At 52.6% G+C, this 13,500-nt stretch overlaps 1 protein-coding gene and 1 long non-coding RNA gene across 9 annotated transcripts in view; one reads left to right on the forward strand and one right to left on the reverse strand.

Moving 5' to 3' along the window:
• The window catches only part of LOC127752171 (uncharacterized), a 27,572-nt gene extending 14,138 nt beyond the window's left edge, over window positions 1–13,434 (forward strand). The window contains exon 3 of the long non-coding RNA XR_008012302.1: window positions 11,766–13,434. This is a non-coding gene — a long non-coding RNA (uncharacterized LOC127752171). The remainder of the gene's footprint in view (window positions 1–11,765) is intronic.
• The window catches only part of LOC113213447 (gonadotropin-releasing hormone II receptor-like), a 113,795-nt gene that overhangs the window by 69,052 nt on the left and 31,243 nt on the right, over window positions 1–13,500 (reverse strand). The window contains exon 1 of one of the 8 annotated variants that reach the window (XM_052275634.1): window positions 4,909–5,515. The exons of the other annotated variants lie outside the window; for them this stretch is intronic. The gene's annotated coding sequence lies outside the window, so the exon portion shown is untranslated. Of the gene's footprint in view, window positions 1–4,908; window positions 5,516–13,500 lie in introns of those variants that run through there. 8 annotated transcript variants of the gene reach the window in all.

Here is a 13,500-nt window from a genome sequence, read left to right on the forward strand (position 1 = left end):
AGAGAGAGAGAGAGGGGGGGGGAGAAGAAGAGGGAGCGCGCCGAAGTAATGGAACCCGGAAGAAAAAGAAGCCGGCTGCATTCCAACAACGCACGCCCCGCGATCTGCTTCGTCCAGAAAATCTCGTCGCCCGCGATCAAAACACCGGACAAAAACAAGAACATACTGTCTTTCTTCGCTTTATCTAATTAAACATTGTTCAGAAAATGAACATACATAAGAAACGTACAGGTGAGGTACCCCTGATGGAACTTGTTATCGAGAAATAATGCTATAGTTGGGCCCCGGAATGAACTCCCCGACAGCCCATGTCCAATATTCGTCCTATAAACCGCCTAGACGCGTTTGTAGTGGCGACGTCGACACCGTATCAACTCGTCCAAAACCAAAAAGGCACCAAGTCGTTCTAGATCCACACTGTTAAATCCCTGCGAAGTATTTTGCTCCTTTGCAACTACAAAGGATTTACTTCGCAATTACAAAGTGATGCTTTGCAATTACGAAGTGACACTTTGCAATTGCAAAGCGATGCTTTGCAGCGTTTTCATTGCTTCGCAATTGCAAAGCATCACTTTGTCATTGCAAAGTAAATGCTTCGTAGTTACAAAGGAGCAAAATACTTCGCAGCTCTGCAAAGCGAATGCTTTGTAGGAATTTAACAGTGCAAACGCCCACGAAGTAGTTAACACCCAGCACGTCTCCATCCCAGACCAATGAGCCAACAGGGATCAAACGTCTCCATATCCGTCACAGCGCACATAAAACTCCATATTAGATGCTCCTGTACCACGACCACGTCGGCAACTCCCACCAGGACTTGTCCAGTGCGCTCTACTTATACTTTTACCGTGTTGTTCCCATGGCATAGGTCCTGTTTTCCTCGGCCAAAAAATCTGACACACTTTAGAGACCCTTAAGGTCTCGATCCCACCTGATGTCTGCGAGTCTCCCTCCCCTCCTCTGCACCCGCCGCGCGCGCGCCCACCCCTTCCTCCTCTAACTGCTGCCCCGCTCGCCGCCGCTACTGAGCGACATCATTTCCGCTCCCCCAACTCCCCTTACCACCTTTTCACTCCCGTCCATTCTTCCCCCTTTTCCCCAGGCCTGAGGTCTCTAAGGCGACGCAATTCTCCCCACCCTCCCCTTTCTCCTTCCCCAACGGGCATCCCCCGCCGGCCATCCAACCCCCTTCCCCTCCGATCCGTGGGAGGGTGGGACGGGGCGACGCCACGACCACCATCAAGGTCCATTCACAAATGACGTCTACCACATACGCTCGCGCGCTCTCTCTCTCTCTCCCTCGGTCTCGGTCTCCCTCCCTCCCTCCCTCCCTCTCTCCCTCCCTCTCTCTCTCTCCCCCTCCGCGTCACGCGCTCACCGCACGTACGTGTATTGGCCTAGGTAAGGATAGCAGATGTCGGCCTATGGGCGCGGTGCGCTCCCCACAAATGATGAGTAGAGCGCAGCGGGCGAAAAAACACATTAAGCCTCAGATTAAACGCGAAAACGGACGTTCGCAAAATCAATGAGTCGGCAAATTGCGGTGACACTCGTTGCCATTCGCATTGTTATTATAGATCTAATTTCATAACGGTTTCCACTCCGGCAGAATACAATATCATTACTGCGCCCGCTCCCAATATTGATGATGCAGGATTGTTTGGTGTTTAGCATAGTGCCAGGGGTTGCACACCCGTGGACACCACTGCCACTCCCCGGCTTTAACCTTTCTGCGCGACGAGGCTTTCCCCCGTGGCTTTCCCAAGTTTGGTCGCGCAAAGCACTAAGTCGCATGGGTGCCTAATACATCGGAAGGTAATTGGAAGGGCAGGGGGAGTGACGGGGGGCGGGGGGAAATAGGCCCGAAGGGGGGAGGGGGGGAAGTCAGAGGCGTAGTATTGACCTTTGACCTATTCTTCGGCACCCCCAGCCGGGCCACGCCTGGGTCCATTAAGACATTAAGCCATGACACGGCCGAGCTATACTGGGCGGGAGCAGGGGGGGTGCGCGGGCGGGAGTGGTGCACCGCACCCCCACCGCCACCAGGCACACTACTTCTTCCCCTCATCATCCGCGCGCAAACTTTTTCATGTTTGTTTCATCATTTCTCTTAGAGAAAATGATGCGCGAGAGAGAGTCCATCAGCGCAGCAGGGGTCGTGGCGGTGCTGACACAGAAGAGGGTGGAGGAGAGCTCGGCCGGCCACGCCACGCAAGTCGGCGGCAAGTATCGGCCCTTACACTAGTATGAAAGGAAAGGCGTAAAAATGGTTCGGGCGGCGCCTCAAGTTTCCCGTCGCCAGTGTCGCCGCCCGGCTGGCCGCTCGGTCTGTCCGGCTCTCAGTCGCAGGGCTCCGGCCGCAGCAGCAGCACTCGTAAACATTACATAACCCTCGTCGGAAAAGGAGATAGGATCGCCCCGGGTGGGAGGAGTGCACCGCGAGGGAAAGAGAGGGGGAGGAGGGGGGGGGGGGGGGGTGCGGAACCCCTGGTCTTGCATGGTCTTTCTAAACCCCCGAACAGGAACAGGTGGTTTTCGTCAATGGAAAAAAAACGAGCACTTCTAACACGACTTTCGACTTTAGTCACACGTGACACATTTTTATGAGCACAAATTTGGTCGAAATTTCTTTTTAAACGAGCAAACATGTGCTGGGGTTCCGAGCCTAAATACTGACAAAGAAAGTTAATTTTACGGAATATTTAACTTGGACTTGCTCAGTAAACTTCAACGCGGGGAACCGCGTCTTAGGTAGGTTCGTTTGAAAGTAAATTTTTCTGAGGAATCCGATGGTCCGACCAGAAATAAAATTAAAGAGCTCACTCAAAATGATCAATAAAAAACTGGTAAGTGGCCACAGAATGCATCATAGGTGTGACATGACACTTGTAGGTGTATGCTTAACAAGTCGATTGCTATGCAACAGTCGACTTGGGACGTCGAATTTTACCCGCAGCGTGCCTAACACGCACACACTTGCAGTCCTTAATTTGTTACGATCAGCACCTGCTGCTGTAAAAGCTAAAATATGCAGATTTCCACACACATGCGGTGTCTCTGGTCGCGTGTACAAATATTGCACACCGTGTGTAAGGGCCGAGACACTGGGGGTTTGCCTACTCGCTACACCCGTCCGGCGCAATGGCCCCTAGTCAGAAATCCGGAAACACTGTTGGGTCCTAGTACTGACACTCGGTACGACAACGGTGCGTTTTATGATGTGTCGTTTTTTGGATGCCCAAATATGGACCTCACTCTCCGCTGGAAACAAATAGCGTGGGTACACAATTACGACTGCGAGTGAGTGCTCGCGAGCAGCAAGTGTGTACTTAGTCGACAATCGCAGTGGCACGCCATGCATCAATGCATGAAGGCCTTGCGCACGCTTATTTTCTTTTATTCATGGAATGATGTGACTCTACAGAGGGGAAAGATGTCCAATGTCCAGTCTTTCCGAAACCCCAAAATAGGACTCCGACTATCTGGAAAAGCAACACGGTAAAAAGAATGTCTTGAAATCCGAGGGAATTTCTTGGATTTCAAGGTCGGGTGGATAATCTCAAGATTAGCCCTTGTAATCCCAGACTCTGTCTTGAAACCCGCAGCTTCCAAGGGAGAGCCTTGGAATTTTTAAGGGTTTTCCCTGAAGTATCCAAATCTTGCTTCTAGGAAAATCCTTGGAGGATACCAGATGAAAATTTCAAGGATTTCCCTTGGAAGCTGCGAGTTTCAAGACAGAGTCTGGGATTACAACGGCCAGTCTTGAAATTATCCACCCGACCTCGTAATCCAAGAAATTTTCCTCGGATTTCAAGACATTCTTTTTACCGTGAAAGGTAGGACTCAACGGGGTTGCAATGCCTTTACAAAGGCATTAAACATTAACACCCTACAAATAAAACTGTCCAATGGTGCGAATTATTTAACACCATTGGCCGCTCTAAAAATGATTTAAAAATTTAACACCTCTAGAAAGTCATTAATTTCTACCTTTGTTTTTCCAGTGCATGCAGCACCAAAACGTTCGTCACTCACAAATGCTGAACGTTTTTGTTATGCATGGATCTTTTTAGTTATGCAGTTGAGAACGGTGAACTTTTGATTATAGTTCTACACTTGTTAGGAACGAACGTTTTAGTTCTACAGTTGCAAATGCTATAATATACAGGTCGTTATGAACCCTTTTCCGTCGCGGTGTGAACCTCGTCGGGTTTAATCAGTCGGTGCGTGTAACCCGTGCGCAACCCCTCACGGGTCGCCTCCTGACGGGCCGACGGGGCGGAACAAGACCCCCGCAACTCATCTGCCCCGTCGGCCGAGCTACAGGCGCGGCCTTGAACCCTTGAGGAGGCGGGTGGGCTGCGGCAGCTTGTTGTGGCGGTAAAGAAAGTAAGTAAGGCATGGGGCCTCTGGCGAGCCGAGCCCAGCCGGGCCGAGCCCAGCCGAGCCGAGCCGGGGCAGGTCGCCCGCTTTTAGAAGCCTCCAAGGGCGGACTTCCGGCGTAGTGAGAGATGCGGTCAGGACAACGTCGCGTCGACGTGTTTTGATACCCAGCGCGTGCAGTATAATGCGGCTGTCATACCGATCATGGAGATGACTTTTAAAAAAGATGTGATGGGACTGGGGGCATGAACCCGCGACCATCGCCAACAATACAACCACCAAAAGAAAAAAAGGAGTGGCTTGAAAAAAAATTCGATAGTTGGCGGGGGATTTGAAGAAAATCAAGTTGTTTGTGCTGAGCAACGCCCTTCGTATGGGAAGTCATGGGAGTTGTTGACATGGACGAAATTTGGGACGCGCTGATTTATCAAGACGTTGCAATACGCGTTTTCAAAATTTACACATTGCGGACCTGACTATAATACATAAAAAGAAAAGAACACTTTTTGAGTGTCGCTTACTCACCGATGCGGCGGGGTGGGGGCCGTCTTTGGCGCGCCCCGCGATGCACAATGGGCAATATGAATGTGAATACACGCCGTCGAGCGAGCGAACTCCTAAGCGCCGCGCAATTTTCTATTTTCCCTTTTCTCCCCCTTCTCCTCTTTCCTTTTCTTCTTGCCTCCCGCAGTGTGCTTCTGGCAGGCGATGCGTCACACGGAGGCGCACGTCTCACACACACACTTTGTCACTGCCGCGGAGGGGGGCGCGCCGAGGACGCCGGGGATATGGCCCGCACCTCGCTGCCGATCGAGGACGCCGTCGAGCCCCTTCAGAGCCGCTGGCGGAGCGCCCGGTGCAGGGCGGCCTGCTCGACGCGCACCTCGCGGCCGCCGAACGTCAGGAAGAAGTAGACGCGGTGCGGGGGCAGCGGGTGCACGTCGTCGTGCTGCAGGCGCCGGCCCATGGACTGCTGCCGGACCGGCCCGGGCGGGGGGTTCACCGTCAGCATCGGGGACGCCGTCGAGGCGGGCCGGGCCATGTCGCGGGCGGGGGCGCGAGCGCGCACGGTAACGCTACACACGGGCGGGCTGTGCTGTGCTGAGCAGCCTCCCCGCACGGCGACCAGACGGCGTCTGAACTGGCCTGCCGCCGCGCGCAAAGCGACGCCACGCACCCCCCCTCCCCCCTTTCCCCCCACTTCTATCTCACTCGCACCGCCTCATCCGCTCACCTCTCTATCTCGCTCGCACGCTCCGTTTACCGCACAACACACACCTTTGCCTCGCATTTTTCTCTCACGCTCCTCGTGTCTCGTGTCGCGTAGCTCGGTGCGAGCAAATCATAATTACCTCCGAGCCTCCCCTTCCCCCCTCTCTTGTCCATTTCTACGACTCTAAAAAAAAGTCAAGGACTCAAACATCACACATTCATTGCTCTTGAATCTGCTGTTTTTATGGTGGGGCACACTGTAAAAAAACGGGCGTAGTTTTATCCGTCAAGTAGTGGGTAAATTTCACCCCGTGGCCTTGAAAACTATGTTGCCAATCAATGGACTGGGAAATCTTTACTCTCCACCCGCTCGGTAAAGTTATTTGCACAATAACTGGTAAAATTTACGTATGTTCAGAGAAAATTACTTTTTGAACTTTTTTTGGTAGTTTACATATCCACATGGCAATTTACATATCCACATGGTAAATTTACATTTCATATGATGTCGAAAATTGCTGGGTGCTTCGGGAGATGCCAGGTACACATCCAAATGGTAATTTTAGGAAGCACTGGATTGGTGTTTACATGCCATAGGATTCCTGACCCGCGGCAGACTATCGAATGCAAGAGCGAGTCGTGGGTCTTAGATGAAAGTCCGTGTCGCCCACCTGGTCACCGTTGAAAGCAAAGACAATCTATAGATGTAAGCAGACATCGTTCCTTTGAGAAGACATCATCTATCGGCGCGTCCCCTCCCAGAGGTAGCCGATGGGTGAGGGGTAGCGTGCGCGCTCCCGAGCTCGGAGGTTACGGGTTCTACTCCCATCAGGTCTAACAGCAGTTGAGAGGGGAACGCCAACAGGTTGGGAACCTGCATATCGTCATTTTTTTCTTCTTACTAACTGATCTACTTTTGCCCGTGCAAATTTACCATGTGGGTAGGGACATGCGGCCTTACCTATCCACAATTAAAATTACCACTTGGATACGCAAACGTCTAGAATTTATACAAATGGAAGATTACCATGTGGATACGCAAAACCTTTTCCCCGATCCATGTGCATGGAAATTTCCCATGCTATGGATAGCGAAATAAGTCAGTAATTGGACCGGGAAATTTACTCATTGCGGCCAGGGAAAGGGGCGTTTACTCATCCACCTGCGCAATTTTGACCTGAAAATTTCTTACAGTGCAATTCATTGGTTTTTGTGTATTTTTTCGCGTAAAGTACAAATAATCGTAATGGGCCCTCAGAATATGAACATTTTCCACTGCTGAAAAACAAAGAAGGGAAAAGATAGAAAAATTGTAGTCAAGTCTATGTAGAAAAGACATTGTAAAAGAGTTTTAAAGCGGCCAAAGACCAAAGACAACACTAGGAGGATCTGTAAAATTAGTTTTGGCGTGTAAAGCGCTGCCTGAGAGCGTGTGCTCGGCAGGCAGGAGGCCAAAGCGCCGCAGAGGATGGTGGGGGAGGGGACGGGGCGTATATTAGGAAGTAATTAAAATTATCGGCAAAAAGGACGAACAAGATATGCTTGTGCGAGTCAGTGGCGTGGAGGAGCCGGTAGGGTTGAAGGAAAGGCGGAGCTACCAACATCGGCATACGAAACAAACAAAAATATAGATTGTATAGCTGCAAAGGATTGGTACACTCTCAAAAACTTATTGTCCTGTGATTTATACTGTTTTTATTGTTTTTTCCCTCCCGCATACTTTTTTGCCCAATCCGCGTGAGGCCAGCCGTTCGCTCGGCAGACATTGAGTGATGTGATATTTGGAGGGAGATGGGATTGGGGAAAGGGAATGAAAAGGGGGGGGGGCGTTGGAGTGGCCATAGCGCCGAACTCGCCCTCACGGTCAAAATACCGCAAAAATAAAATTATTACAGGCGCGGATTAAGGTGAGGGGCGAGGGGGGGGGGCCCCCCCCCCCCCCCCTCTGTCGTCTCTAGACGGCCGCCTGAAATGTAGGCATTTTGTGGTACAAACCCCCTGTATGTAGGCAACCGACAGTGCATCGCCTCCCCTGTCAGCTGGACCTTAATCCGCGCCTGCATTATTGGTTGATGAGAACAAGGAAAAAAGATTAGTTGTCAGAGCCAATACATTGGCTAATTTGGTGCCAGCCAAGAAATTCGCTGTGACACCTAAGAATTAGTAGTCAGATACAAGAGTAGTTAGTTGCCACAGCCAACCCGTATTTTTGTAAATTCTTAGATTCAGTTCGATTTCGATTTCGTCTGTGCCTTCAAAATTTTCCTATCTGTGTTTAATAACATTTTCATTTGAACGAAGTAGACTACCTGGATAAATCCTTAACTTAGTGGTTTGCAATTTTCGAATCGATGAGAGCAAAGTGTTACTGAGAAAACGGAGAAATAGTAGTTCTTAATGTTCAAAATCCATAGCATGAAACACTCTGCAGTGCTGGGCCACGCGCCTAATTCGTCTTTCTACTCCGACTCAGTTTGACAAATTCCTGGCCAAAGCAATAAGGAGAGGGAAGACAAAACGAGAGAGACGGGAGAGAAATGGGAGAGGGAGGGGGGCGGAGAGAGAGAGAGAGAGAGAGAGAGAGAGAGAGAGAGAGAGAGAGAGAGAGAGAGAGAGAGCTCTACCTCCCGACCCGAGACCCGAGGCCGGGCGCCCGGGGCTCGGAGCTTTCTTAAAAGGAACATCAAAATGATAAGCTGAGGAGCCCGTGTACACAGTGCTGAAATTAGAAACGCCCACCCACACTCTCTGGAGATGAAACAGGACTCATGCGAGCGAAAGGGAAGGGTCACCGTCAACAGCTTAAAGTATTGCAGAGTAGAGACATCTTCTTTCTTGGTGGAGCCTCCCCTGCGCCGGTACAGCTTATGCGACGCACATTTCGCACTGAATTCTCTACCTCGACTCGACTGCCTTAACCGTTTCTCTCTCTCTCTCTCTCTCTCTCTCTCTCTCTCTCTCTCTCTCTCTCTGTGACTGGGTTGAGTTCAATAGCGCCATTGGCACGCACCTGGCCTTATTCACATACAACATCTGTCACCTGATTCCCCGCTCCCCTTCCCGTCTACCCATTTTCCCATTACATCGGCCTTCCCCCGTTCCCCCCAACACTTATCTTACCTCCTGACATTCCCACCAACCACAACAGCAGTTCGGAATTTGTCGGGAATGTGCTCTATACTCACGTGCGTAGGCCGATTGCTCCCCCCGCGTACTCGATATGACATAGCCGAGTACGGCGCGCGCTCAGCGAATTCAAATACGCTATTTAACAACGCCGAGGCCGAAAGGAGGGCGCAAGCCTGTCGCAGACCCTGGTCGTGGCCACAGTGTGGTCGCGTGAAAAATCCAACCCACGGTGTTGCGACCTTATCCTTTCTACACACTCAACCTGTATGCATTTCGCTGTTCATAAACACTTGAAAAGCAAATGTCTGAAATTTGCACATCCGACGATGCAGATTACGATTTTGCGCATTACAAGGTGTCTAAGTGATGTTGTTCACTTACGAAATGTGCAAATTTATGACGTTACGTAAACGTCTAAATTGTGCACACTTTGACATAGACAGGTCTGCATGCTATCAGTGGGAACCATATGGTGTGCAGCTGCTATACGTTTCTGAAACGTCTAATGCAGTTTGCACACTGACGTATAATCTAGCTCGACAGCCAAAACTTTGCATATTTAAACCTGTACATCCATTGATAAATTGACAAGGCAAAATTTACAAAATTATTACGATTGTTTGAATTTCCTGATCTTTTTTTTTCTTTCTTTTTTTTTTTGTTCTATGAAAACACCACTATAAAGTGAGGCAAGATTATGTTGAGAAATGTTAGTTGAATAACGGTGTCGGCTCAATTAGTATTATGTACAGTCAAAACAAGTGCTGGCATTCGCACGATTTTACATGTGAGGTGTGTGTGTGTGTGCGTGCGCAAGGGCGTCGTATGGCCCAGTACACAAGCCGGATTAGCCCATTCATACGCTATAACACACGACCAGACGCAATTCACGCAGTTTTTTTCTTTAAAAGAAAGCGCTGAAATGCCTACATTTGTACATACAGATGGGGGGACACTGGCAAACTGCAAGCAAGCAAAATTCTAAAGAAAAGAATCGCGTGCTTTTGGCAGAAGAGTGCAGGTTACAGTGCAATAAATATAAAAATAAATAAGGGAGGTAATTTTTCACATTTTACTACCACTTTTCTGCTTGGAAACCATGGGCAGTCACTTTTACCGTGAATAGAGTGAATGCCCTGACGACCGGAGAAGACTGTGTGCTGCGTGGGACACTGTGTCCTGCGATGAAATGTTAAATTCAGGATGGGGCTCAAAGCACTCTCTATAGAGCTTCTGGGAACCCTGGCTGAGCGCCCTTGTCCAAGCTGCCCGAGGCGGCGCTGACGCTACAGCGCGCCGCACCAGCGCTCACGGAGCGGCCCCGGAGTGGTACGACTTTTCAAAAGCCGATATTTCCTCCTCATCCAGAAAAGTTAAACGGGCATCGCATCGCTCTTTGCTTCCACAGCCCGCGGGTTCAAAGAGAAGTTGCACAATTACAGGAGTGGAAGGAAGAGACGCACTGGTAGGTGCAGGAGGGAGGGGGGGGGGGGAGTGGAGATACGAACGAGCGAAAAGGGCCGCCCGCAGAGCACACTGGCGACTGGATCCGGCTAGGAGTTGGTTGTTTCCAAGGTGGTTTATGAACGCCGCCTGAAGCACGGATGTTGGAATTGCAATACTGACTACGTACTGACTAACTGACGGCTGACTCGACTGCCGCAGTAACACAAAACTGTCGCAGATAGTGTAATTTTTTCCGAGTGTGTGGATTACCGATGATTATACCAGAGTGATTACCAAGTCTGTGTACACCTGATTACCACAGTGGGGCACACCTTGATTCAAACGTTGAGAGGTGAAGTAGAAACGTATATTTGATGTTCGAGTTGTTTGGTGGACGGTTGTCGATGATGTCGACGTGACGCCAACAAAAGGCCAACAACTTTGGCGCAAAGTACAGGACGCAGGACACCAAACTACGTATAAGGGGATAGTGTGCTGCGTTCCTGTGGTGGTAAGGGTCGGTGGACGATCGGGGGAGAGAGAGAGGGAGTGCAAGTCATACCGCACTATTAAGGAAGGAAAGCAGTCCTGGCGTGCCACCGCAGAGAGAGGAGGGGGCGGGATGGGGGGACGACATTTCTGCCTTCCAGCAAACACACACACACACAACAATAAAGTCAAAAACACACAGCACTGTATCCCCTCTTATTGTAGCGATACTGCCGTTGCCCGGCCGTACGCACAGCTACTAGGAGCGCCTGCGAGCTGATAATAGGCAACCCGCTCTTCACGTGCGTGCACTGGGACGGCGTATTGCCTACACCGTGCCCCTGAGAACCGACGATAGGCAACCCGCCCACCACGGACGCGCAAAGCCTCGGCGTGCTGCCTACCGCAGCCCCCAGGGACGCCTGTGAACTGGCGATAGGCAACCCGCCCACCACGCACGCACAAAGCCTCGGCGTGTTGCCTACCGCAGCCCCTAGGGACGCCTGCGAACTGGCGATAGGCAACCCGCCCACCACGCACGCACAAAGCCTCGGCGTGCTGCCTACAGGCCAACAGGCGATAGGTAAACCAACCCGCCACGCACGCGCACAGCCTCGGTGAGCTGCCGCCCGCGCGCCTGCGGTGGTATGCGCAGGCACCCCAAGGCTTCGAGACGAGCGCCGCCCGCCTGTCAACAACTTCAACAATGCCGGAGCATTCCACTTGTTCCTCGTGCTGTGGAGCACTGACCCCCACCACCCCCAGCCCCTCTCCCTAACTCCAGTCCACTGAGGAATCCGAACATTGCTATCCTCACCCGCTTTTCATGTAACCCATATTTTATCACAAAAAATAACTCGTTCGAGAAAATGTTTTTCGAATAATGCATTAAAAACAACTCTGCTGATCGAACTGTAGTTCATGATTTCATTATAACTGCAAGACTTTAAGAGTTCTGCACACTTCAAACTCCAATTTTCTAGTGTCCCCACTTTCTTCGTCTTCAATTTCTCTCTCAATCTAGCCTACACATGTAAAAGGGTCGCGATTTAGAACGCGCCTTAAAACATCAAGTCTAAAACAACGCTGCTATACTTTTTTTGCAGGGATGCAGGGCCGAGCTCCTGTCGCAGCCGCCGGGGCCGGCCGGCCGGGCAAGGCTGACGGCCTCGTTACCGCCGGGTCGTCCAGCCGCGGCACTGGAGAGGGGCCATCGGTCATGGGCCAGCGGGCCGCGGCGGGCGAGACACCGCCCCGGGCCCCCTCCAGCCCCTCCAGCCCCTCCAGCCCCTCTAGCACCCTGTCGCAGGCACGGACAGAACCTACCCGCCCGAAACCTGGGGCGGAGCAGGCTTCTCGCTCCAGCGATCGTAGGACGGACGGCCGGGAGGGTGGGGGAAGGGGGTTGACGGGGGTTTGCGATGCGTAGCGGACGCTCCAAAGAGGTTCACTCACGCGCTTTGACTCGACTGAAGCAAAAGTAGACCTGGTGGGCCGCCGCCGGGTCACCCGCACCACGCCGCAACGGCCGCCATACCGGTCACCCTGCCTGCGAGCGTTACGCGTCGAGTGGGTCGGATGAGAGGTCACGCGTGAGGAAGGCCACGAGGCCGCGTATGAGCGGATAATTTGAAGGAGAGATATACAAATAAAATAACAATAGATATGGGCCAAAGTCGCAAACCGTATCAGCCACACACGGGGAGCGCAAAAGCCATTATGTTACACTATTTAGCCGGCGTCAAGGTGTCGCCACCGCGATGCGAAACTTGTTTTTAATTTTTGTTCGGCGAGCAGTCACGATGTGGTGGGCGTCTGCGGGCAGCAGCAGAGCAGAGCAGCGGCCGCCGTGTGCGCGCGACCTTGTTTACTTCGTCCAGGACCTCATCGTCCCGGACGCCGCCCTCCGCGCGCCCTTGCGCGGCCGCCCGGCCGCCCGGCCTAGACACAGACGAGCCTTTCACTGCCGTATGGAAATGCTTTGGCGGGTTGGCTGCCGATCAGCCCCGGGCTCAACCTCAACCACACACGTGGCGAAGGAAGAGCTAGCCCGTGCCCTCCCCTTCTCCGCGGCCCTCTCACTTAAAAAGTGAAGTAGGCGGTCGGTCGTATGAGGTCACAAGGAGGAGAGCGATATATAGAGGCCCTACAGACTGCTCTGTAAGGGCAAAGACGATGTGTGCGGGGGAGTGTGTGGAGTGGACGGCGAGAGAGAGAGAGAGGTAGAGAGAGAGAGAGACGCAGCAGAGGCGCGCGATCTAAACCGGGGCGGCCAGGCGTGCGTGCGGCGTGGTGGGCGGCTCCGCCCGGCCCGGCGGAAGAAAGAGTCGCATCCCCTCGTGGGAAGCGTGTCGTCCGGCCGCTACCCTCTCCATCCCGGAGGAGTTCCTCTCATTGCAGCAGACGGGCAGCGGTCAGGGGGTGGGTGGAGGACGAGGACGATGGGAAGGCTGCTGGTGTCGACGTCGACCCTTTCGAGCCGCTTGGTCGCCGTCCTGGGAGAGCGCCGAGTCGGGCCGAGTCCCCAGAGGGGGGCCAGAGCCCCCCTACAGACCCCCATGAGTTATGTGCGGCTGCGGGCGACGTCGTTAAATATTTTGTCGTGAACGGCAAGACACGCGATAAAAATAGCCGCGATATAAAGTATCTCGGCCGGCCCCCCTCTCAGCCCCCCTCCTCCCCGTCCAGCAGCTTGGGGCAAAGCCATCGCCACGGCTTAGACAAGCCGGCCAGGGGACCCCAGGGGGGCCCACGCCGGCCACGGGCTAGCGGCCATCTCCATATAGATTACGCACTAAATGCGCGCCCGGTCCGAGGCCCCGCCACCGCCCCCGCGCCGCC

The sequence above is a fragment of the Frankliniella occidentalis genome, unplaced genomic scaffold (assembly GCF_000697945.3).
Source record: "Frankliniella occidentalis isolate FOCC.00 unplaced genomic scaffold, Focc_3.1 Scaffold1, whole genome shotgun sequence".
Taxonomy (NCBI): Eukaryota; Metazoa; Arthropoda; class Insecta; order Thysanoptera; family Thripidae; genus Frankliniella; species Frankliniella occidentalis.